This window comes from Ochotona princeps, chromosome 16, assembly GCF_030435755.1.
Source record: "Ochotona princeps isolate mOchPri1 chromosome 16, mOchPri1.hap1, whole genome shotgun sequence".
Taxonomy (NCBI): Eukaryota; Metazoa; Chordata; class Mammalia; order Lagomorpha; family Ochotonidae; genus Ochotona; species Ochotona princeps.
The window spans coordinates 19342615-19369943 of NC_080847.1; the positions used below are offsets into that span (position 1 = coordinate 19342615).

General features: G+C 38.1%; 1 pseudogene; it reads right to left on the bottom strand.

Annotated features, from left to right (window-relative positions):
* Nucleotides 1-26768, bottom strand: LOC101527459 (glyceraldehyde-3-phosphate dehydrogenase-like; annotated as a pseudogene).
* Nucleotides 26769-27329: the final 561 nt, after the last annotated feature.

Sequence of the window (27329 nt, forward strand, 5' to 3'; positions counted from 1 at the left end):
TTACACCTTGGAAGCCAAGTGCACCATGAGGTCCACCACTGTGTTGCGGTAGCCAAATTCATTGTCATACCAGATGAGGTTGACAAAGTGGCCATTGAGGACAATGTCACCCCAGCATCAAAGGTGGAGGAGTGGATGTTACTGTTGAAGTCGCAGGAGATCATCTGGTCCTCAGAGTAGCCCAGGATACATTTCAGGGGGGCCCTCGCATGCCTGCTTCACCACCTTCCTGATGTCATCTTACTTATTAGCATTGTCCACACGGCAAGTCAGGTTCAACACAGACATGTTGGGAGTGGGCACACAGAAGGCCATGCCCATTCAGCTCAGGGATGACCTTGCCCACAGCCTTGACAGCACCAGTGAAGCTGGGATGATGTTCCGGACGGCTGCATGGCCAAAAAAGAACAGCTTCCCAGAGGGGCTATCCCCCATCTTCTAGGTGATGGTGATGGCGTGCACTGTGGTCACGAGGCCCTCCACAATGCCAAAGGTGTCATGGATGAGCCTGGCCAGGGGAACCTAACAGTTGTTAGTGCAGGAGGCATTGCTGACAGCCTTCTCATGATTCACTCCCCTTACAAACATGGGGGCATCATTTGGCCCCAATCTTCAAGTGAGCCCCAGGCTTCTCTGTGGTGATGAAGACACCAGTCGACTTCACCACATACTGGGCATTTGATATTGGTGGGATCTCGCTCCTGGAAGATGGTGATGGCCTTCCCCTTTGTCACCTGCCTCAGGGATGCATTCACACTGTGCGAGATGCAGTGGCTGTCCACAGCACAGGGAGGAACAGAGAGCCCCAAGGCTTTTCCTTTCAACTCAAGTGACTTCTGGACGTTTTGCTAGCCTGCTGCAAATTGTATATCACATCTTAAAAGCCTGAAGGCTGTCTATACACTTGTTTTCTAATTATCTCATTTCCACAGAACCTCTAATTTCTGGTTGTATTGGTTCAGATGCTTTCAGATTGATCCCCATGTTGCACCATCTGCGAATGTGACTGCCACACATTTAGTTAAATCTATCAGATCATTAATAAAGAAAGAAAAGACAATAAACAGCCCAACACCGAGCTTGTCACCACCGTCTCCACCTGCCCTCAGGCCCCGTCACAGTCATTTATCAGTAGCTCATGCTTTTGTCCAAGGAGCTGACCTTGCTTGTGGACAACCAGGTACCCTTCTATATACCTTACATGAAATAATGGAAATAGCTGTATTCTGGTAATTCACCACTATTAATCTCACCTAATTTTATAGTGTTTCAATTCAACTGTTAATAACTTTACATATGAATTATAAATGTTATAGATATTAGAATTAGGCACCAACTGGAAGCTCCCTGAAATAAACTGTATATTTGTTCATCTTCAGAGATTTTTCAGTGACCAGAGTACAAACTGACATGAAACTTTTTTATCCAATTTGTTCAATTAATTCTACCCATGCCATCTTATAAATATGAACTACAAACGGTTCAGAATGCTGATGTTAAAGTTGAACTTTGTAACCTTAATTTTCCATTATAAAATATTTGTTTCAAAAACACTGCAATATTCAAAATATAATGTAATTCTTGCTGTACCCATCTGAAATATGTGTAAGGGTTTCTTATTCATGGTGACTGAGTGTTACATACAAACTTGAATATTGGAACACAGGCATATCTTTGAAAACAGCTGAAAGGTAACTTCTCCCATAAGTTTTACTGAGATTCCTTTTCCCAACAGATCTGGTGTTTTGTTGTCTAATCTCATAGTATTTCAGATACATCTCTGTGTTTAGATCATAAGAAACACACACATGTACACAGCATCATAGGCTAATACTCAGCTTGCAAGCACTAGCATCCTGTATGCCTCAGCTGCTCCACTTATTACTCAGCTCTCTACTTACGGCTTGGGAAAGCAGTGGGGGATTGCAGAGGGGCTTGGGCCCCTGCATTCATGTGGCAGGTTGGGAAGAAGCTCCTGACTCCCAGCTTTGGATCAAGCTTTACTCAACTCTGGCTGTTGTGGCCATTAGAGAAGTAAACTAGTGAATGGAAGAGCTCTCTCTTTGTCTATCCTGCTCTCTATGTAAAATCTGCCTTTCAGATAAAAAATTAATTAACACACACACAAAGCATAGCATCAGTCAACAGGTGAATGCAAGCACAGAGTCCATGTTTTATTAGTGAGTGTATACCACCGTGGATGAGATTAACAACCAGTAAGGCAGTCTAAAGAAGCTCTAGAATCAGCCCTCCCTCTATCACGGCAGAGTTGCCATTTTCTTTTTATTGTGCTGGTCTACAAGAAATGTTTAGTTGTGCCCTTCTGTATCTCTTTGACTCATTCTTGTTTTGAATCTGAGATTTCTCAGCACGTGTTTGTTAAGTGTAGTGCACTTCTGATACCTTGATTTCATATGATTTAAGAAACTCCTTTGGCGAAAGATGCACGTTAATTACAAATACATGTCTCTGGTGCTGATTTAAATGTATCCAATGCTCTAATTGATTGTTCCCACTATAATTTGATTTCCCCATCTAAGATTCAGTTTAAAATTGAATAGGCCTTTGTGACAGCACTGGAATACAGGACCTTTATGAATCGAGTAGGTTTTGAGGATGTTACTTTCATGAATGGAATAATGCTATTATCACTGAAGTGGGTTATTTATCACAGAAAAGATTTTGCAATAAAGCCAGGCTTCTGAGGTGCATGTTGCCTTTCTCACCTCTCTCTCTCTCCTCTCTCCTCTCTCTCTCTTTTCATCATATGATGAAAGAAAGTAAGAATAATAGTGAGAAGTTGCAAGAAAACCTTCATCAGATGAGATGGCCTTTCCATCTTGGACATCTCTGCCCCCAGAACCAAGAGTCAAATAAGCTCCCACAGCTTGTAATGACCTAGTCTCTGGTATTTCTTGTAGCCACAAAAAATAAGATTGTTTCAAGCCTTGTCGTCTGTCCTTTGGTTATCATTCGTAAATGAAAATGCAGTAAAATGAAGGAATTTTCCAAATGAACAAATTATTGACAATAAACATTGTTGAATATAAAACATATTAGAATACAGAAAATTTTCATATAATGATCCAGTATTCAATGACTGCCACATCAGGGAGATAGAATTTTCATCTGTTACAGGTATATACTATTAAAGAGTGGTTACATCACTCAACGCAGGCAATTTACTTTCAACCACTTATTCCCCGAATTTCAATAAGCAATAGGTTAACTGAGTCGGCTACACACATGTGCTGGTATCTGCCATATGTTATACTGAAGTCAGGCTCCCATAAATCTGGGTATGTATTATGAAATACATTCTTTAAAGTTTTTGAAATTTCTCATTTTTAAACACTTTCATGTAGTTCAAATATTCACATTTCAGATTCTAATCTTAAGTAACATCCTTCTTTTGAAAATTGAGAACACCGAGACTAAGAAGGTGTGTGTACTTCATTTGGCTACATACATTGAAGATAATAAGAGCTTATTATTATCACTGCTTGTGATGCTAGTATCCCGTATCAGTCCCAGTTCAAGTCTTGGTGGCTCCATGAAGTGTCCAAGTTCCTGGCAATGCACCTGAGAATGCAACAAATGATGGCCAAGCACTTGGACTCCTGAACTCACAGAGAACACTGGTACTGTGTTCTTAGCTCAGCACTGGCTGCCATAGATGTCTAATGAGGGAAATGATGGAGAGAAGACATCTCTTACTCTGTGTGCCTTTCAAAATATGAGCAAGTACATTCTAAGCATGTACAGATGAGACAGATGAGTAATTTTTAATTCTTTAGCACCTGGGAAATGTAAAAAAAATGTCAAAACCAATGGTGATATTAATTACCAGTGAGGATGGATGGAAAAATCACAGAATAAGTCTGCATCTACAGCTTCTCATGCTAGCACTCCTTGACAAATATTGCATCCCTTTCATGGCCCATTACTTCTTGAAAAGTTGTTCACTAAATCTTACACATTAGAAAAATCTATGTGTGTGTGTTCTACACTTCAGGAAGGTGCTACCCTCCCATGGTGGTTTATGGGATTATATGGGTAAAACCCAAAATAAAAATCAAATAACATGTTTTAAAACAGCATGAGGGTCATTTCCTTTTTGTTAATCTTCATGATTGTGAATTATATCCCAAGCAAAGTCTGTTTAAGCTCATGCAGTATTAACTTGCTTGCCAATTTCTCTTGTTTTGGAGGAAGAGTAGAAAAGGGGGGATGAGGAATGAGAAGAAGGAAGAAGAAGGAAAGGAGGGAATTATGAAAACAGCAAGGTGGAGTTGGGCAGGTACAAGAGTCAAGGTGGAACTGTCTGTGTGTGTGTTACACCTTACGTTGCTTTTCATATCTATTTTTTTTCTTAAATGAAGTAACATAATGATAATATGATATTTTCTTTTAAAATTAGGTGTTAGCAGTACAGCTTGGGAAATGTATTTTAATGACATAAATATGAATTTTCTAAAGCACTGGCAGCCTTATCAGTATGCAAGGAATCACTGTCAGACTGATAATGATTAGGATGACTGAACATACTTGTCCATGCAATCAAAACCTCTGACACTGTCTTCAAGGACTGTCTTATTTGTTAGACCAGGAAGTACGTGAAAGGCTCTTCAAGGGAATCTTCTGTTCCAGTGATTTTTGTGATAATCCCACCATATGTTACTATTTTGGAAAACTCAGTGAAAGGATGAAAATATCAAAGGAGGCATATGTTTTTATGAAAGTTTCAGAAAAGTGTGTTTATTTTGACTTAACGTCTAAATTAGATTTCTAACAGCTGAATGAAATGTAAATTAGTTGTTTTTGTTGCGGAAGATAGACATTCCGTAAAACATGGTATCAATCATTTTAGAAGTGCCTTTTTAGCGCTGCGGTGCCATGACTGGCATAATCGCTAGTACAGCTGAAAGGAATGAGCACTGAGAAATGCCAAAGACCTCAGGATGTTCATGGGAGAGCAGCCTTTGCCCAGCCTGGGTCTCTGTCCCTACTTTATCTCACTAGAATTCTCATATCTCCTCCTGTCTGCTCCCTCCTAACAGACAGGTCTGAAGTTAATCCCATGTCTCAAGTAATTTCTTCATCAAACAGGTGGAGGCTTCTGAGTCACTTCAAGTTCCTTCATCTTTAAAAATTGTTTAGCTTTCCCTTAGAGTCATCCTAAGAGATCCGCATGTCAGATCTCTCTTATAGTCTTTTTGAGCACCATGTATTCTTTCAGTTTCATGGACTTGAAAGCAATGATAATAATTTGCAAATCAATAAATCCCCTAAAAATCTAGGAAATTATTGAAGAAAACAGATATTGATGATAAACGAGTCTGAAAAAATCCAGAATTGTACATTAAGTTTGCCAATAACAATGTGGATTTTTTTGAGCAAGAAAGAGGAGAGGGGTAAGGCAGAGAGATGAAGGAGGGAGAGGGAGAATTCTTATTCTCAAATGCCAGCAAAGAATATCTATATATTTATTTATTGATTTATCTATGCACACACGTAGACAGATACATTGTTATTTTTTGAAAAAAAATGATTATGTCTGAATAAATACCTATATGGCCCAAGTCAGTTAACAAATTTGAATAAGAACTTGTGTGCTGCGCAATGTGCTTAATTATTTTTGTAGAGTATAATGTCATTTTGTAAAAAAGAAGAAAGTATTACGTATTTGAGAGGTGGAGTGACGAAAAAAACAGGTACACAACACAGGTGTACAATCAGATGGCAAGAACTGGATCACTTGAAACATTGCTGCCTCCCATCCTCCCCACGGCCCCAGGATCATTCTTCTGGAATGGACTCAGGAATTAAAGACAGGTATCGAACTCAGGCCCTCTGATATGGGATGTGGCTTTACCCATGGAGTTTTCACTGCTAGAGCAAATACCCATAATAATATACTTCATTTTTCTTCATTTGTACATGTTTACATGTCTGCATTTTATAAATGAAGATACTGAAGTTCCACAGCTTAGTTCGTCCAAAGTGGATAAGAGTTTCAAAATATTTAGCAGAAATGCATTATTCTTCTGAACAAGAGGTCTTCAGAAAAACTGTTTTTGCAGATTTCGTAAACTTAAAAGGAAAGACTCAGTGGTTTGTGTTTGTTTATTGATTAATTGATTGATTGTAAAGTGTGGCCAGGATTATCTCAAGACAGAAATTACAGGTAAATGTGTATTAAAAACAGTTTGCAACTCTGTGCAATGCTCTATTCACCCAGTTTTTTAGACCCAAACTAAGATTCAAGTAAAACAAGCTTAAAACTTTATCTACCCTCAATCTGGAATATGTCCAGAGATCCTGAAGCAGCTAGTATTATATATAGTCATCTTCCATTCCAATTTTCTGACTTAGCTAAATCTCCCCCTTTAAAAAAGTAAATAAAAGATAAAAAAAATGTTCTTTGCATTTTATCTAAAAGTCATGAACCAAAGCTCTTTCATCTGCTGGTTTACTCTTTAAATGCCTGACACAGCCAAACAGGGCCAACCAAGCCAGGATGCTGGATTCATTCAGGGTCTGCCTAAAGTGACAGGAAACCAAGTCCTTGGTTCACTCCTGCCTCCCAAGGTGCACACACTAACAGGAGGCTGGCGTTGCAAGTGGAGCTAGAACTCAAGTCCTGGACGCAAAATAAAGGACGTAGGTCTCCCAAGAGGTGTCTTCATCACTATGGCAAATCTTTTCTCCGGCAAAACTTAAATTAACTTTGACATCTGTTTTCACTCTCTGGACTTCTGGTGACTTTTTAACATACATGTCAAAACTTGCTTTTTGTTAAAAAATTTCTACCTAGCCTGTCGAAAGTAGTTTTGTGCACCATGTAATGTTTAAAACGTAAATAGTGTCTCGAATGGAGGTATTCGGCGTATGCATTTGTACACATGTAGCATTAGGGTAAGGTGATACAAAAGCAGAATTCAGTCCAGACTTCAGAATCCCTGTTCACCGTTCCTAGATTGTCTTTTGCTGTCTGCCCTAGAACAAGTCAATACTTTGTTTCCATATTACTTTAAATAACTTTAAAAATAACATATTTAAGTATTCTGATGGTTCACATGTGTATAGTAACAGCTGAAACTTGTTTAGAAAGTGCTGCTCCTATGAAACATAGATGAATTTTTATCACAATGTTTCTATATCCTGTAAACTCCAGCTTTTGAGGATGATTCTCCTGTTGTCTGTGTACATTTGTTGTATAGCCCAGAAACTTACATGGAAACATATGGTAATCCAGGTGTAAGCTTCCTTGGAAAAATGCCCAAACTGCTCAGTCCCCACCTGGCATTCTGCTTCTGGCCTGTAATCAAACTCTGCTAAACTGGCCTCTTTTTTTTTTTTCTTTCTGTCTATAAGTAGTACTATTTGGCATTCCAGCTGTACCTTCCACAAGAATGGCATTTACATTCAATTGCATCAAAATGCGTCTTCAATATTTTGTCTTTATTGGGGTGGTTCTAGACCCATATGTAGAACAACATACCTGTGGATGAATACTTCATTCTCTCAAGGCTGCTAATCTCACATTAATTAAAATAAGAGTGTGTAAATCACATGTGTGCTTTCTTGCAGATACTTGGTAAACGTTTTCAATCACTTTTGAAGCACAGGGATGTGTAATTGTGTGAAGGATGTTGGCACTGCTCAGATATGGGCAATGCAAAATGTGCTGAAGTTAGAGAAGACTTTAAAAAAGAAAAAAGGGAAAGAAATAGTGTCTCCTCAAAACAGTGCCTGGGCTACACACTTTTTCTGTTGAGTAGAAATCTCCATTTCAAAATGAATCTCCAGAGCTTATGATGCCTGCTCATGAAGTACTTACCAGGTATTTGGAAAAGCTTGTCTTACTCTGTGTGTACCAGTTGAATGAGAATGTGTCTTGTGTGATATCATCAATTATGTAATGTTTTATCACATTGGCTGCAGTTTGTGATAGTCTTTTGTTTGTTTGTTTTTCTGCCCTCCAGTTTACAGCAAGAAAGAATATATCCACCACAGCTAGCACCAGTCTCAGAGAAATGTCTCACTTCTTTCTCTGTTTTTTTTTTTTTCAATAAATGTATTTATTTATTTAAAAGAGTGACAGAAAGGGAGATCTTCAATCAGCTGTTTCACCCTGGCGTTTGAGGAGTTAACCGGCTGATGAAAGGTTATTCTTCTGCATTTGAAGTAGATATTAAGAAAATAAATTCTAATACTTTTTTTTTTCTTTTTTAAAAATTATTTATTATTTTTAATTCATTAATTACATTGTATTATGTGACACAGTTTCATAGATACTTGGATTCTCCCCACCCCTCCCCAAACCCTCCCACCATGGTGGATTCCTCCACCTTGTTGCGTAACCACAGCTCAAGTTCAGTTGAGATTCCCCCATTGCAAGCGTATACCAAACATAGAGTCCAGCATCTTATTGTCCAGTCAAGTTCAACAGCTTCTTAGGTATACCCTTTCTGGTCTGAAGACAGAGCCAGCAGAGTATCATCCCAGTCAAATGAAAGCTCCAACATACCATCAGCAAAAATTTACATCATTATGGAATTAATTGACATAGTAATGAGTAACCAATATGGTAAAAGTAAATGCAAGTTCCTAGCCACCTTCTGTGACCACCTCACTTACATTTCAATTTTAGTTTATACACAACATATAACATTCATAACATAACCTGTTATACATAACATCATATCATCTTAAATTAAGGCAAACATGTGGTATTTAACCTTTTGGGATTGGCTCATTTCCCTTAGCATTATGGTTTCCAGTTTGGCCCATTTGGCCACAAAGAACTGCATTTTGTTTTTTTTTAATAGCTGAGTAGTATTCTATGGAGTAGATGAACCATAGCTTTCTTTTTTTTTTTTTTATTATTATTATTATTAATTTCATTGCATTATGTGACACACATTTTTTTTTTTTTGCACTGGAATTCCCCCCGCCCCTCCCCAAACCCTCCCCCTCCCACAGTGGATTGCTCCACCCCGCTGTATTTCCATAGTTCAAACTCAGTTGAGATTCTTTCATTGGAGGTTTTGACCAATCGTAAAGTCCAGCATCTAATTGTCCTGGCAGATTCAACGGCTTCCTGGTGAGACCATCTCTGGTCCAAAGGCAGAACCAGCAGAGTATCATCCCAATCAAGTAAAAAACTCAACCCAATATTTACAACCATTTACAGCATTATGGCATTAATTGACATGGTATTGATTAACCAATATGTTACTAGGAAAATGCATGTTCTCGACCACAACCTGTGACTTCCCCATAGACATTTCAACTTTGGTTTACATTCAACCATGGTCTATATACCTTAAAATGGCTATAGATTGCTATTCAGCTGTCTCTTGTCTTTTTCAATGTTAGTATTTAGCATTTTATAGCATTGAAGCGTGATTTTGCTGAACCTGGCTGTTTTTCGGGTAGTCCAACTCTATAACTTTAACAGGACAAATGTCAACAGTTCAGGTGAATATTTTTGGGAGGGGTGTGCAGAGAAATCCTCAACACCCCAGAGAGGAGTATCTGATCTTTGTGTCCCACCCAGTGAGTCACAAGTGCATCCCGGCTGGCCACTTCCTGTCTGCTTCCAAGCCTTCCCATCTGTTCTCTGTCTGTCTATTCTAACTTGTTTGTTCGTGTTTGTTATGAGAGGTTTCTGGAGCAATCCTGATGGTCCTTATAAAAGAGAGTGGGGACCCAAAGTTGGAAGCAGGCAAGGGCCAGAGGAAGCTCCCCTCCCTAGTTCCGAAGGAAGCTTACTGTTCTTCTGTTTCCGCGGACCGTCCAGGGATCCTGGCTGTCGCACCGATGTCCCTGAATCCTGCAAGGCAGGAATTGGGCTTCTTCCATCCCATATTGTAGGTCCAAATGGGGGTGGGCGACCTCAGAGTTCCTGGCCTCCGAAGGCACTCCTTTTCTCCCGTGGTCTCCTTGGCAGTAGGGATGTAGTCCTCGGTGGTCGTACTGATAGTCCTTGGTGAGGCTCCGGGAGTCTTCAGGGTTGGGACACAAGCCTCCTCCTGTCCCCCTGCTCCGCTCTAGGGTCCGCCACCGACTCTATGCGTATGACCTCCTGTTAAGAGGTTGTTAGGATTGCTCCTGATTTCCTCCACATGTCTTTGTAGTTTTGCTATTGTCTAATGCTGACTCGAGACTGCTTTCTATGAGTTACCAGTTATGATCCTGATGGGTTATATTTCCCCCGTCTTCCTCACACCTACTGGGGTGATGTAAGATTTCTCTGCCCTCCCTCCCCATTTCCACGTGTCATAGGGCTTTACAAGTTTGTTAGGTTTTACAATTCTTGATGTAGATCATAAGCAATCTGACTCATATCGATTGTTGGTTCATTGGTTACTAATAGAAGGGTTCAGAAAGCTCTTCAGCTCCTGATGTGTGACAGGTTCTTCCACCAGTGCCGCTGGAGCAGGCTGCCAAAAAGAACGAGAGACGGAAGTCAGGGGAAAAGTCACGCACCTTGTCACCATCTGCATTTCTCTTAATCTTTGTGTGGTAAGGAGTGGATTGAATGAGGATGTTGACAATGGTTCTGACAGGTATCCCGCTCCCGCCTTTGTGTGTGTGTGCATGTGTGTGTACGTGTGTGTATGTGTGTGTGTGTGTGTGTGCGTGTGGTTGGAATCATTAGAGCATGCTGCCTCTGTTTTAGTAAAAATATAATGGAATATTGAAGAATATTATATATGTTTATATATATATTCTGAAGGAGTAATAATATGTATATGTATGTATATATATGTTTGCTTTGGGAAATTCTTAAAAAAGCAAAGCAAACCAACTAATCAAAAAAATTAAATTTGTATTTCATTATTCCACTATAACTTGCTTGGCTGCAAGGGTCTTTCAAGAATAATGGAGTTATATGAGGATTTCTCAGTGGTGGGGGGGATGGGTAACATGGTTGATTCCTTCTACCATCTTTTTCCTTTCCTTTCCTTTTTCTCCTTTCCTCCTTTTCCTCATTTTTTTTTTTGTTTTGTTTTGCTTTTTGTTTCTGTTTCCAAAAGGGACTTAATTACAAAGGGAAATTCTGTTGGTTTCATAAAATGCCTTATGACATACAATCTCACCATCTTTAATTTATTCGTAGCACTTGGTCCAAGCTGTTTAGGAACAAATCAGGAAATCAGAAATGAATTCCAGCAGCATATAATTCTAATTAGCTTTCTATGAGCCCTTCTTGAATTCTGACACGCAGGCATTTAGTCATTTTGCTTGAATTGCAAAATAATTTTATAGCACTACCATTGGCATTTTTACATAATCTAGAAGGAATTTATTTTTGACATTTAGTGATTTAATTGATGCATTCACAATATTTAAATGCCTTATCAACCTTTTCAAGTTTTCATTTTAAACAATTCTGAAATATTTTAAAATGTGATGCCACAAAAATCAGTAACAACATTGACCGATTTTTAGTTCTTTTCCTCTCTAGTGTATTGTTTAGTTACAGTGAATAGACTGCAACATCACCTTTTGTTTTTTAATACAAGTATTTCACCTAAAACACTAGATGTTGTTCTGAATAGTTAATTGTTTATGCCATCAGCTGTCAGATTAGTACATTTTATCAAGCTTTTATCTTGATTAAAATTTTCTTTTGAAGATAATTAAAACCTCATTCACCAGTCTACGTTATAATGAATTATCCAACAGTCAAACTTACAAAAACATCTCTAAACATGTCTGGCCTGATTGCCTTTTGTTATTTATTAAATGTCACAGTGACTTAATTTAGCATGTACTGATTCCAAATTCTGTTTTGCAGAATTATTTTATTTTTTAATTGTTTCTTTGCTGAATCATTCACAGAATTACAAGAGTTTTCTTCTTTTTTGCCTTTTCCCCCTTCTTCATGTTTATAAATGTCATTTGAAATAGAAAAACAATTATTATCTGTATCTCTATTCCTGTTTGATTTTGAAGGTATCAGGCTAGAAAAACATTACATTTTACCAAGTTTTATAAATAGGACTATTTTTTTTCATACTGTCAAATGATTCACCAAATTTTATACTTACTATACTTCTGATGAGACGGAGTGCTAACATCATTGTAAGAGCTAGTTTGTTGCTGACAACAGCAAGTATGAACATTGATTCTGTGTATATACTGCGTCCATGAAGAGATTCATGCATTCAATATATTAGCTTGCTTCATCTTATCCCCACACATAACTTAAGACATGTACTTTCAGTAGTTTCTATTCTCAATTATTAAAATGAAGACTAAAGAAATGTCCCCATGATTTTCTCTGAGTCTTACACAAAGTAACATGATTAGTAGTCACTCTGGAGTTAGTTTGGTATAAAAACTGAATTCCTTTCAGAATAGGCCTGGAGTTTCTGTCCTCCGCTGTGGGCAGTCAGACGTCATCTCCCATCATTCCTGGACAATCATTCCTCTTGTATTTCCAGCTTCTGTTGTTGTTATGTGTGTACAAGCTGCAAGAAGGAGACTTTTCATTTGGAAGCCTGTGTGTCTACTTCTAGTTTCAGAGAACTGAAGTCAGACAACCTGCTCTGAAGGACACTCCTTTACACTGCATGTAATCCTAACAAGACAGTTGTATTGTTTGATTTAATAGCCACTGCTGTGGGACTGAACTGGAAGTTTGGATTCTTCTTTCAGTTTGGGGCTCACAGACAAAATCCTTTGCAAAGTGCTTGAAGTTGCCCACCTCCAAAAGACTTGCTGTGCGTCATGCCACCATTCAAGATCACCTTTGGATGATTTTGTAAGATAAGGGGGGGAAAAAAGCAATACACATTTTCTTTTCTATGAACGCTTGTTAAAAAAAAAAATCTCTCTCGGTCCTTACATGAAGGAAAGTTTAGGAAAATGAGTTGACAATTCAGTTTTCTGTGTGTAGAAATGGAATCTACACTTGGAGCACGGGGGACATGGGACACCTGTCAAGCTGATGCAAGCTGGGGGATTTTGGACATGCTCTTTCAGTTTCAACTTCCCTTGCTATGGCTTAATAATATTCTCTTCTATGAAGAGATCCGTTCTCCTCATCTATTCATCCACTCAGCAGCTGTTGGTTTGTTCACACTTTTGGCTGTTGTGAACAGTTCCATTATGACTAGTTGTAAATAAGTTTTGTTTGCAGTCTTTTGGGGACTTATCTGGGAATGAAATTTCGGCATCATGAAGATTTTTTGTTTTGAAATGACCGAGTTGTTAAACTTCAGTTTATGGGCCATCAGCCATACAGAGAGGCTTTGATTTGTCTGCTAATTTCTTTCATTTTTATTATAGCCATTTTAGTGGATATGAAATGATATATGAAAGTTTTGAGTTTCACTTTCCTAGGGACTAATAATATTGAGCAATTATCACATCTAGTTACATTTGTGTCTCTTTGGAGAAATGTCTGATTATATTTTTTGCTGCTTTTTTAAAAATATGGATTGTCCCCTGAAGACTCCCAGGTCCTCACCAAGGACTACCAGTATGAGCACCAAGAACTATATCCCAACTGCCAAGGAGACCATGGGGAATTGGAGTGCCTTCAGAGGCCGAGAACTCTGAGGTCACCCACCCCCATTTGGATCTACCACATGGGATGGAAGAAGTCCAAATCCTGCGTTGCAGGATACAAGGTCATCGGAACGACAAACAGGATCCCTGAGCGGTCCGTAGAAACAGAAGAACAGTAAACTTCCTTCAGGACTAGGGAGGGGAGCTTTCTGTGGTCCTTGCCTGGTTCCGACTTTGGGCCCCCACCCTCTCTCGCAATAACCATCAGGATCGCTCCAGAAACCCCTCAAAACAAACAAACAAACAAAAAATCTAGAATAGATAGAGAACAACACGGAAAGCTTAGAAACAGACAGGAAATGGTCAGCGGGGATGCACTTATACCTCATTGGGTGGGACACAAAGATTAGTTACTCCTCACTAGGGTATTGAAGATTTCTCTGCACACCCCTCCTAAAACTGTTCACCTAAACTCTTGACATATGTCTTGCTAGAGTTATAGAGTTAGACTACCCGAAAAACAGCCAGGTTCAGCAAAATCATGCTTCAATGCTATAAACTGCTAAATACTAAAATTAAAATAGACACGAGACAGCTGAATAGTACTCTATAGCCATTTTAAGGTGTATAGAACCCGGTTGTATATAAACTAATAATTGAAATGTCAACGAAGGAGTCACAGGATGTGGGAAAGAACTTGCATTCTTCTTTTTTTTTTTCTCTTTTAACATGTTGGTTACTCAATACCACGTCAACTAATTCCATAACGTTATAAATTGTTACTGATGTTATGTCGGGGCTTTTAATTGATCGGGATGATACTCTGCCTGCTCTACCTTCAGACCAGAGATGGTTTCCCCAAGAAACCGCTGAACTTATCTGGACAATAAGATGCTGGACTTTATGCTTGGTAAATGCTTGCAATGAACGAATCTCAACTGAACCTGAACTGTGGTAATGCAACAAGGTGGAGGAATCCACCATGGGGGGAGGGTTTGGGGAGCAGGCGGGAGGAATCCCAGTGCCTATAAAACTGTCACATATTGCAATGTAATCAATAAAAAGAAAAAAATATATATGGGTTGTCTATCTACGTTCTAAATAATTTAGATGTTACACTTATTAGATATATGATTTGTAAATATTCTTTCACGTTTGGGTTTTTTCACTTTTTTCATAACGTGTGTTTTTTTTTTAAAGGTTTATTTGCTTTGATTGGAAAGTCAAATTTACAGAGAGAAGGAGATACAGAATGAAAGATCTTTCATCCACTGGTTTACTCCCTAAGTGCCTACAATGGCTGTAGCTGAGCCCATCCAATGCCAGGAGCCAGGAATTTCTTCTGGGTTTCCCACATGGTACAGGGTTCCAAGGACTTAGGCTAAACTTGACTGCTTTCCCAGGCCTCAAACTGGAAGCTGAAAGGGAAGTGGAGCAGTCGGGACATGAACTGGCACCCGTATGGGACTCTGGTGCATGCCTGGCAAACATTTAGCCACTGGGCTATCATGCAGGGCTGATGGTGTCTTTGAATCACAAAAGCTTTCATTTGTGATGAAGTCCAAATCACCAACCTTGTTTCTTGTTTTCATTTGTTTGGTTGTCATTTTTAAGAAGGCTTTGCCTAATCAAAGTCCCATTCTAACATTTGTGATGTTAGCATTTATATTTATATCCTGGAGTATTTCCTGATTTGTGATTTCAGGGTAATCTTAAATTTACAAATCAAAAATTGTTAACTAGTAAGAGATTCCCTGTATGTTCCAATCCCAGCTGCCTCAAAAATTAACATACTCTACTATTATTATGTTTTTTTTTATCAAGTTCAGTACAGAAACATTTTTTCTAGAAATATGTTTGATTTGCGGTTGGTATAATACATGGATAATGGAATGTGTGGATACACAGAGTTAACTCTCTTTTATGTACCTGGTGTTAAGGAGTTAGAAATATTTGATTAAAGTTTATTCATTCATTACAGAGGGATAGAGAGACAGGAAGTGAGATACAGAGCAAGAGAACACATCTGCTGGTTCAACCGGCCTGGTCCTCAACACACTGAATGCACCGCTGTTCTTGGGGCTCAGCTCGGGGAGGGGGGGAAAGCTGTGTGGAAGGAGTGTAATCCAGGTTTCCCAGGTGAGTGGGAGGAATCCAGCTATTCGGTCCATCGCTGTTGCCTCTTACTGTCCTTGCTAACAAGGAGCTGGACTCAGCGGAAGTGGAACTGAAGCGCTCTGGATACAAAGTATCTTAGCCTAAGGCTAAGTGCTCACTCCAGGATACAAAGTATCTTAGCCACAAGGCTAAATGCTCACTCCCCTTCCCCCCTTTTTATTTCACTTTTTTCCACTCCTATTTTTTAAAAAATACACATTTCATCTATTCCTTTATTATCTTCACTATTTTCCTTTATATACATATATATATATATACATGTATATTGCATAAATATCGAATGCTCTTAGAACCATGCATACCAAAAAGCAGATTAAACAAAAAACAAAAAAGAGAAAAAAAAACCTTATTAGCTTGGCATTGTGACTTAGCAGGCAGGGCTTTCGTCTATGGCATCCCATATGGGCATTTATTTAAGTCTGGGCTGTTTCATTTTCAGTCCGGCTCCTTGTGAAAGGACCTGGGAAAGCGAGGATGTTTTACCTCCTTGGATCCCTGCCCCCACCTGGGAGACTGGGAGGAGGCTCCTGGCAGCTGGATCTGGATGGGTTCAGCTCTGGCCCTTATAGCTCATTTGGGGAGTAAACTGGTGTGTGAAAGATTTCTCTCACACTCCTTTTCCTTTTCTCTTTGCCTTTCAAATAAAAATAAAAATCTTTTTAAAACTATGACATTCATAGAGCAAAAGCGTGTAAATTTAACTGCAAAACTACTGCCTAAGGAAATCGATGTGGTTCACCCTTATGATGTAGTTTCAGTAAAAGTGTACAAAATTCAAGAAAGTCTTGGGAAGTATGCAACAAAGCACACTGGGCTGGAGCCAGACTCCTTGAGTTCATGTCTAGGCACCTCCACTCCTTCTGCCTTCACTGTTTTAATCCAAACTAGGGCACAGTACGTCAAAGCAAGGAAGGGGGTGTTTACAGTTCCCTAGACTGATGCCATTTGCCCCTTTAAGTGAATTTAATTGTAAGTCAGAAAAAAATGACGCTGACCCTTGCATTTATTTAGTTTTAGCATAAGTATCTATTTGAACTGTATTTCAAAGTTGTTGCAAAATCAAAGCATGAAACAGTATTTATTATGCATTAGTAGCTAAGTTCCCCTTCTAAAAGCCAGTGAAGTATCATTGGAAAGAACATGGTAGTATAATTCATATTGAAAAAAAAATTACCAAAATGTTAATGTAGTATTGATCTCTCTGGGCAGTTTTGCAATTGACTATCCAAGGAAATTTGCCAGTGACAGGAACAATACATTTGCAATACACAACTGTAAATATACGAAGCCAAAGTCCCTCCAGTGACTGATTCAAATGCAACTGATTATTTCCTAGGCTCTGATTTGAGCAGATAAGTCATCTACTTCCAATTGTATCATACAAAGATAACTAAAATTGACCTTGACATGTTCATTAATGGATGACATAAAAATAATAGCAAAGACTAAAAATTTCTGCAATAACCTTGGTTTTCTTGACACCTATATATAATTTTCTAGCCTATTATGTGTAATGACAGCATATTATTTTAGGATATGATTTTTCTGTAATTTACATGTTTAATATTTTACTCTGGACACCAGGATACATTTCATTTCAACTAGGAATGAAAAAAATTTAAAACAACTGGGGAGTTTTTTAGAGGAATACTGAGGCATATTCTGGGTTATTTTCTTGCAATAAATTAATAACCAAATGGACAAAAGTATTATCTTCATTAAAAGTAGGTCTCTAAATCATAAAATTTAAAAAAAATTAAGGCAGGCGACGGGAGGAGGGAGCGACACAAATGCTTAGTGGATAAGTCCTTGCCTGGCAAGCACCAGGATCGGGAGCCAGTCCCTGTCCCAGGTCTTCCACATTCCCATCCAGCTCCGTGCTTGTAGCCTTGGAAAACAGTTAAGGACAAATAAAAGCTTTGGAACTCTGTATCCGTTTGGGAAATCCAGAAGAGACCCATGGCTCCTGGCTTTGGCGCTGCTAGGCAAGCGCCGTTAATTAAGGCCTGTAGTGAGGTAAGCCAGAGATGGAAGATCTTGCTCTCTGTCTTTCCATCTCTCTGAAAACCTGCCTTTGCAATTAAAAAAAAAAAAAAGAAAAGAAAAGAAAGACAAGAAACAAAAAGAAAAAGAAAAATTCTGAAAAAAAAGTAGATCGCGCCATACTTAGTGGATTAACATGAATGAACCATCATTTTATTATTTAATGAAGCATTTTATAATCCATTTTGGATTATATTCTTCATGGAAAAATTTTTTTCCTGTGGTGATAAATAAATGAATTTACTCACATGCAAGCTAAGCTACTACATTGTCGTGGATAAAATGGAAATGGAGAAATGAAGTATGGGGAAAGTGAAATAAAATTATCAATCCTGGAAGATTCTGGAATACTTTAAGAATGAAAATAGAAGTAAAAGGAAATTTCCAGTTGGAAGACATTCTGCCATTTGCTTTAATTTCATAGATCATTATTTTAGGACAATCCCTTTGGATTCTCCCCCGCGTTCATTCATCTACTGTCTTGCTTCCTTTCTCTCTATCTCTCCTCTCCAAATTTAGAATTTAATGAGTGTTTCTAGATATGTTTACACATAACATCAAAATATCTTGAGTGCCACTTATGCTACTAAGAAATTTTACAAAAATTTTTCCTGCTCTTAATTGCACTTTGAAAACCTTCAAAGTCTCATTTAAATTTTAAAGAGACTATTTAACAACTGCACCCCTACCTCAGATATTTCCAGATGTACTACAGAAATTCAACTTGCCTTGACATTAATTAACATTTGCTCCTTTGTGAGTTATTTATCCATTTTCCTATTGAAACATTTATTTTGTACGTAAGTATGTACACATTTATACAAACATTTTGAGGCAAATAAGTTTTCCAATGTGCTTTTTGAATCTGGTGTTTTACACTAAAGCTCTTTCTGTATAATAATTGTATTTCTAATGATAACAGGCTTGTTTTTTTAAAATATTGAATATTTATTAACTTTTTGGTGTATGTTGTATGAAACAATAATTCATTTTTACTCTTATTTCAAATAATCAGCCAGTTTTCCAAGACCATGTATTGAAATGATCCCTTCTTAAGGGTTTGAAATGAAACCACTATGTCATATTTCATATTTGGTTATTTTTCATTAGTCCGTTTCTCTCTCCCTTTGCCAACACCAAACTATTTACCATACAATAGTTATATTTAAGTGTGAATTCCTGATGACATGTTCCTGCAGAATAGTATATTTCCTGCTTCTAGGTTTAAGTTAGAATATTTTGAATTTCATTTGTGATTTCCATTAAAATATTTTAGGTACAGTGTATTTTTTAAAGTACTTCAAATTTCTGTATTTTATGTTAAATTTCTCACTCACCGTTCAGTAATTACATAAAATGCAGTTGTGTGATGCAGTAGGTGTAGCTATCTGGGTTACAGCATCGCATATTGGAGTGTCATTTTGTGTCCTGACTGTTCTGCTTCCTGCCCGGCTTCCTGCTCATGTGCATGGGTAAGCGATGGAAGATGGTCACACATCTGGGAGGTCTGTGTGCACTTCCAGACTGCTGACACTGGCCTAGCCTTTGTGGCCCTTGGAGAAGAAACTGACACATGGTCTCTCTGTTTCTCTGTTTCTCTTCCAGTTACTCTGCCTTTCAAATAATCAAAGTATATCTAAACAAATTAACAAGAGTGTCTGCAAAGCCCATAGTTTTAACCACTATGCAGCATCGCCTTTGGAAATGAGGAACATACAGTCCTCTTCTGCTTTGATGTGAGTATGCTTTTAGTATTTTCCCATTTGCTTGTTTTCTTATACAGATATCAAGTTATCCATTTGTAGGTTGTTTAAAGAGACATTTTTTTTAGCTTTGTCTAGACAAAGGTAAAAGAAATAAGTTATCATTGCTTAGGAGACAAGCATACTAAATTTTGTTGTGTTTTGAACGTCTTTCTTATTTCCTGGAAAGTGAAAATTTTGGTGAGGTATTCCATCTCACTTTGACTCTATGGGTGCTGGGTTTGCTGTTGATACAAATCAAAAAGAGGATGATTGCTAAGAGAAATGACTGTGACATGACATGTGCCTTGAGACACATTTGATCCAACCCAATACTGACGATACATTATCCTTTCTCTAGAAATTTCATCGCAGCATACAGAGGGATTAGGGCCAAGGAGTAGACAAGCATCATCTATCAGCATGCACAGAACATCACACTACTGTGACCTTGTGTAATAACAAACAGAACATGCAGTAATTAGCCAAACAGGATTGTTTTCCCTATAACCAACTGTTGGAGGAGAATGGATTCCAACTCTGAATAAACTACATCTTAAGTTTGGGGACAGTTTAAAGGAAAGGAGCTTTGAGGGAAGGAGATTGATTTCATGGTAATCACGCATCAGAGCTTCAAGGGTTTGGAGAAATAAGTCATGACTTTTCTTATGAATATATGGACTAATTCATGCATACTATTACCAACAATTGTATTAAAAGTACTTAATGAATGTTCATGACTGTATTCTATTTAATATCCATGCCTAATTTGCTCTGCTATCATTTGACAGATGAGGAAATAGTGATTTAGAAAAGCCAGTGTTCATAGAGACAGTGTGGCAAGTTACAGTATAATTACTACTCAGTCTTTGTGTTGCTATCCTCAACTTTTATTATCCTCTTACTTTAAAATAGTAGCCATCCCCAATGGCCACAGTGTTTGGCACGGTACTCACTGAATCAATGGGCGTTACACCCAGTTTGTACCTGTGATACTATTTCATTCTTATAAACTATTATTTGGTATATTATTATACTATTTAAATCAAGACACTATGCATTTTAAAAAGAAGTTATGTGCTCATGCCTACAAGTTGGATATAAATATAAAGCCTATTTTCATTAAGATATTCTGTGATACCTTCTGAGAACTAGCTCAATCAAAAATTCTTAGACTCTTCAGGAATGAGGGGACCATGACAATGAGGAAACTAAACATGAACCTGAAAGAAACCAAGTCTTTCAAAGACTTGTTTAAAAAAAGATTATGTTGTATGATGTCAATAAGTTTGTGAGAATGAAAGGTGAATTCAAAAGAATAGGGACTGAGATTGTGACCTACTGGGTTCACCTGAAGCTTATGAGGCACCGTCAGTCCCAACTGCTCAGTTTGTGATCAGATTCCCTGTAACACACCTATCCCAGATAACCGGGCCCCTGCCAACTACCTGAGAGACTCAGATGGGGCTCTGACCCCAGCCTGGTTCAGCTTTAACTATGGTGGCAATTTGGGGAGTGAACCAATACATGGAAGATATCTCTCCACTTGTCACTCTGCCTTTAAGATAAACTAATTAATCTTTAAAGATAAGAATGGAAACACCAAAATTGACTATAAGCTTATTAGTCACCAGTAACTAAAACCTGGAATACCATTTATATGTATGTGTGTAGGGTAGATGTGTAAGTATGTGTGTGTGTAAGTGTGTGTGTGTGTGTGTGTGTGTGTGTGTGTGTGTTAGGGTGGAGTGAGGGAGGACATGACCATTTTATAAGAAACAATATCAAACTCAGAGAAGTTAAGCTACTTGCCAATAATCATACAGTTTTTAATGCTGATTGCAATATTCAAACTCACAATTGAGTAACTTGTAAGACAATATTTTTAAATGTTCCTGTTTGTGTTGTAATAAATTCAGGAAATATTCTATTGCAAATGTGTTTGTATGACTCACTCCTCACAAAGTTAAACTTCTCTGGTTTCAAAATTGCCCAAAGAAACAAAGTTAAGGATGGGGCATCTGACTTTCCCACTACAAAGAGGACTGTTGACAATAAAGGTGTGATACTTGACATCAATAAACGTGTGCTAGTTGACATCCATCTGCCACAGGGAAGCCCATGTTAATAAAGAAATAAAGATAGGCTACTTGCCTGCAGGTTTAAATGGCTAATATAGAAGTCATTATTTTATGGAGGAAGAAATGTTCTATTCAACCGGTTCATCAAATTTATATATCTAAAGGACACATTGTGTTGGCACCCAAGGGCAAAGTAAAATGATTCTGTAAAAGAGTAAAAATGCCACTGCAATTTGTAAAAGATAAATCAAGCAAATAGTCCCACTACCTATTAAATTTTAGGACTGGTTTTCAAATTGGAGGATAATTCAGGATATCAAACAGAATATAGCAGAGCAGAGAACATAACCCCCATGCCCTTCTGTTCCACTTATCAGTGTTACAGTCTCCTGCAATCAGAAAGGCATTGGTTCAATTGAGCTTGCAAAGAAAGTCCTTTTTGTAAAATTGTACTGAATGTCACCAACACCCATCAGGAACTTTCAGAAGTTACAGCTTGGCAGGTCACAGGCCCTCAGAGATATGTTTTTTTGGTATTCTTTGTTGATTCATTCAGTGTTAATGTATTCAACATTTAAACAGTATTACAGTTGTGTTAGGTGCAGCAGGTAAGACTCTGTTTAGCATGTTCACTTGCCATGTCAGGGTGCCCGGTTCAAGTCCCAAGTCTTCTGCAGTTTCCTGCTGATGAGTACCTGGGAAAGAGCAGGAAGGAGGTGGGCGGCTCAGTGTTTGAGTGCCTGCCCACTTGTGTTGAATTCAAGCTTTTTGAATTCTAGGCTCTTGGTTTAGGCTTGGCCCAACTCTGGTTATTGCCCAGATTTGAGGAGGGAGACATCCTATAAGATCTTTGCTTCTCTCTTCTTCTGTCACTCTACCTTTTATATATAAAAAAAAATGAAGTCTTGAAAATGAGGTTTTTTAACTAATAAATTTTATAAATTAAGATTTCCAGATTTGAATTGCATTGCAAATATGTCTTCATTTTCAGTGTCAGCCCTATTCGCAGTCTGACACTAAGACGCCTAGAAAAATACAGTTGGTCTTTCTATTGATTTTGTTTGTTTGTTTATGTAGATTCTCATTATACTTTGTCACTTTGTCTCTTGCTTTCTTCTCCAATCCTTAGTTTTGTCAGCTAGTGACTGCTAGGCTACCACTGAGAGATGGAGGCAATGCCAACACAGCCTTGCATTAGCAATGATCATTTTTATGGGAACCTTCCAGGTTTTAAACATTCCCAAACAATGCTTCTCTCTAAGGTAGATTTTTTAAAAAAATTTTTTTTGAAAGCAGAGTAACAGAGACAGAAGGAGAGACTGGAAGAATGAGAGAAATCTCTAAACTTCTGGTTTACTTGCCAGGTAATTGCAATGGCCAGAGCTGGGTTAGGATGAAATCAGGAGCCAGGAGCCTCATCCAGGTCTCCCACCAGGGTGGCAGGCATCCAAGCACTAGGGCCATTTTCTATTTTCTTTCTGGTTATTAACACAGAGCCAGATTAGAAGTGGAGCAGCCATGATGCAAACCAGCACCTATATGGGATGCTACGTTTGTAGAGAGTAGCTTTACCCACAAGGCCACAACACTGGCCCTGAACTGTGATTTTTTTTTTTTCAGTAGGGTAATTTTGCAAACCATATGATGAATCCTAGTTGCAGTTCACCAGACTGTTAATTATTGGTTCCACACATTTACATCAGTGTGTAGGTCTGAGCTCGCTCATTTTTCCTGCGCAAAGTGAGGTGGATTTTGATTCATGCAAAACCATTTATTTTGAAAAAACAAACAAACAAAAACGAACCTTGATAGAGTAACTTACTCTCAGTGAACATCTTTTTCTACTCTGTAATCATTTAGTGTTTTATCTTTTTTTCTGTTTTTCTTTCTCTTTCCTTTCTCTCTCTCTCTCCTTCTTTATCTATCTTTCTTTCTCTCTCTTCCTTCCTATCTCTTTTCTTCCATCTTTTTTCTTTCTTTCCTTCCCTTTTTTATTCCTCCTTCCTTGCTTTCTTTCCTTCTTACAAATGTTTGACTTACCATAACTTGTTTCCCAAATTCAGATTCCCTTGGTTTCTTTTTGGAAGATACTCCCAGTTGTCCTGGAGGGAGATAACTGTTACAGATTTTTAAAATTAATTAATCAGTTTTTCTAATCTCAATGTTTTTCTTTATCAACATAAATAATGGCAAATATTACTGATATGTCTATATTAGGAATGCTTTAATTAAACACTACATAAAAGGATTCATCCAATTCTCATGATCATTATATTGAACTAGGTATGGTCATTATGCCTCTTCAACAAATATGAGAATCAAGCTCTTGCAAATCTGAATAGAATCATGAAGGCTACTGTGTAAAGTAGCGGAGAGAATGATGTACTCAATAGCCATCCAGCATCAATGTTCATGCTCCTATTCACTGCACTACAGCTGCCCATGGTAGTCATCTTGCAACTGAAATTATTTCATATTCCAGAAACTACAACTGATACCTTATCTGTTTTGCAGATATTCTCCAAGAGCACCATGTGTTTATCTTGATGAGTCACTAAAAAAGACAATAAATATCACTGATAAAATTCTCAATTAACAGCTGAAAAGCTAAGGCTCAGAGAGCTGTGACAGTGTGTCCAGACGAATGGGGTTAAATCCCTAGCTTTGAGTCTGACATTCTAAGTTTACAGCCATTGCATCAAATAACTGCTCTACACGGCTCCTCCCCAGAAGGCCAAGAATCCACTAATTTAGAACAGTAGCTGCACTAGCTCTTCTATCACACCTTAGAAAATTTAAGAGTCTATTAAGATGTGGTGAATATATCAATTTTATTTCAAGCTTCAGTTTCACTCTATGAGCGGTTATTATATAAGAAATAAAGATATTTATCGGACTACTGAGGACAAGGTGAACAGTATATAACAGTGTATCATATATATGCAGGCGTATGTGTGTCTTCATGATTAAAAGGTTTAATAAGTTTTATAATAACCATTATTGTAACACATGGCATTATATTAAATCATATGATAGAATGTTATATTGAGATGTTTTATGTTATCGTGGCTAGCGCTTCCAGAATAACAGGACACTGTATTAGCTTGCAAATTAGAATAGCATTAATCGTTCACTGAGCATTTGCATCTTACACAATAACTGATACTTAGTAACTTAGAGATAGTCACTTTGCTGCCTTAGTAAACTTGAAAAATATGGGCCTAATGCAGAATATGTCCTTATGGCAGATTCTATGGACTGTTCCCTTAATAGCTGTATTCCCCTTTATTTCTTGCCAATAGAATATGATGTGAATCAGGCACTATTTTGAAAAAAAATAGTCATAAATTCATTACAAATTGGGAGAGGTATAACTTGAAAAGCTAAACCTCCTTCACTACTCTTTCTTGCAGGGAAATATGGCTTAATAATACACAGTTGGGGTTAAGATAATGGAATATTAGATAGGGTTCTTATGAAAATTTCTCTTCCTGTCAAAAATCATATATGCAAGTAAAGACCACTAAAGAGGCATCTTCTCCTTTCTTCTTTCTTTTTTGAGGAAGTGGCATTTGATGATGAATTCAAAGCAATGAGCTGCAGCATGACAGTTACATATGAGCAGGGCACATGAATGCCACAGAAGGTTCCAGATCTTTGGTAACCACATGGTACCACTGCAGGAAATTGCATTTGGCTTTTCTTTTATGGTTTCTCTTTATAATGCATACATGAAGTGCATCAGTAAAACCAATCCTCAGAATGGTTTGGGGTTCACAATATATGGAGCATGGGTTTCTATTATGGTTCTACTTGATAGAGCAACATGACCTGCAACAAAATAATCCAATACTTTATTTTCTTTATTGGCATGGCTGTACCAATTGTTACCTTAGATAATGCATACAGGGTACCTGATATGTAATACATCTTTAAGTTTTGGATGCAGTTTCCACTTACTAAGCAATGCATAAATGCTTTTTGTCAAGGCATCTTCTAGATGTTTTCCTCCAGTTAGACATTACGCAAAAGTCCATTATGTTAACAGTTGCCAACAGACCTACTGTGGTTCAAAAGTCTTACCAGACTCTGCTATTAACCTTTGAGTTGCTCTCACAAGAGCTCTAGGCAATGGTTAAAAACAAACACAAAGAACACAACACTCCGCTGTGACATGCACATTTATTTAAATTGTTATTTCTTGAATTTACCAAGTATATATTTTACAGAATGTAGGGTATCCTACAGAGAATAAACAGTTCAGACTGTCATGACTTGACTCCGAAGAAAGAGGAGGATTGAGTAGGATCATTTTTGGAACAAATTTTATTCTGTAAGAGGACAAATAGTGATATGTCACAATGATGGAAACAAAGCACAATCATATCCCCCCAAATCCAGTGTTTTGTTTTGTTAAACTTTTGATGATTAAGAAGATAGTCAAGCAGTGAAACATTATTAAAACTCTCAACATAATTAGTTAAATAAAGAGATGCAATAATGATTCTAAGTCATCTTGAAATAGCAAAACATGGGAACAGATTATTACAATAAGCTCAATGTCAAGGGCTTTGTAGAACTATTTACTGCCATTGGCTGGGGGATATACTCACGTTCTGCAAAGTAATCGCAGCAGTGTTGATAGTTTTTAAAATGGGAATGAATAAACTCAGAGAAAGGCTGGAAAAGAGAGTCCATTGTTGTGAAGCTTGACCCCCGAGATGCCTGTCTTTCTCACTGTCTTGGATCTTGCAAATGAGTTGAGCCAGACTGATCTATCTCATATCGAACAGTGGGACAGAGTCTGAGGCTCTCAAGGTTGCTTACCTGATAAGCCATTACATGGAAGTCCAACCTATTGCAGAAGCTTGTCTTGAGGTCCACAGCTACCCCTGACAGAAGTAGAGAGCCCCCTGAGCAGCGGTGTAGGAGCAGTAGATTGGGAACTAGGAAGACCTCCGCTCCTCACTCCTTCCAGCCTGTCACTAATTAACCTCTTACTAATTAGAAATGCCATTTTTAATTACCATCATTTCCCTATTTAAATGCAGTGAAAGCTACCTCTGTAAGGCTCTGGGGTTCCATTATGTTACAACAGCTGTAAATTACCTAAGTGATTAATACGGCCTCTTCTCAGGCCCCTGGAGGCCCACTCTCCCCCGGGAGTAACAGTGTCAAACCCAGAGCTCAGCATCATGGGATGAAGCACCTGTTTTCAAGATCTAACAATAAAACGCTCTGAAAGGATGACAGCCTGAATCTAACATGCCAGAGGGCTACCAGTGAAAGGCACAGAGAATGACATAGACTTTCCTCATTTTGTCTTAGAAAATGCCATCCTCTTGCATTGAGGTGACCCAGCTTCCCCCTCCTGATTTTCTACAGCGTTTGCTAAATACAAACTGCCTGATTAGTGCTCCATTTGTCTTCAAGTCAGGGAATGCTGGTGCAGCCTGTGATCTCATGCCTCCCTCTTCCTGTTGCCTCTTGTTTGTTGTTCTTCACACTTTCCCTCTCCATATACTCCAGCCACAGTTTTCTCTATCAAGAACGTTCCCTCACTGGCCATGTATTTTTTATTCATCTTTTTGCCTCAACTGAAATATCTACCTTCCCAGCCCCAGTCATTGCAGTCATGCGGAGAGTGAACCAGCAGGTGGAATAACTCTCTCTCTTGGTCTCTGCCTTTCAAATAAACCAATAACTAATCTTTTAATAAAATGTATGTGCCAAGAAAAGAAGCATTTGACTTGCA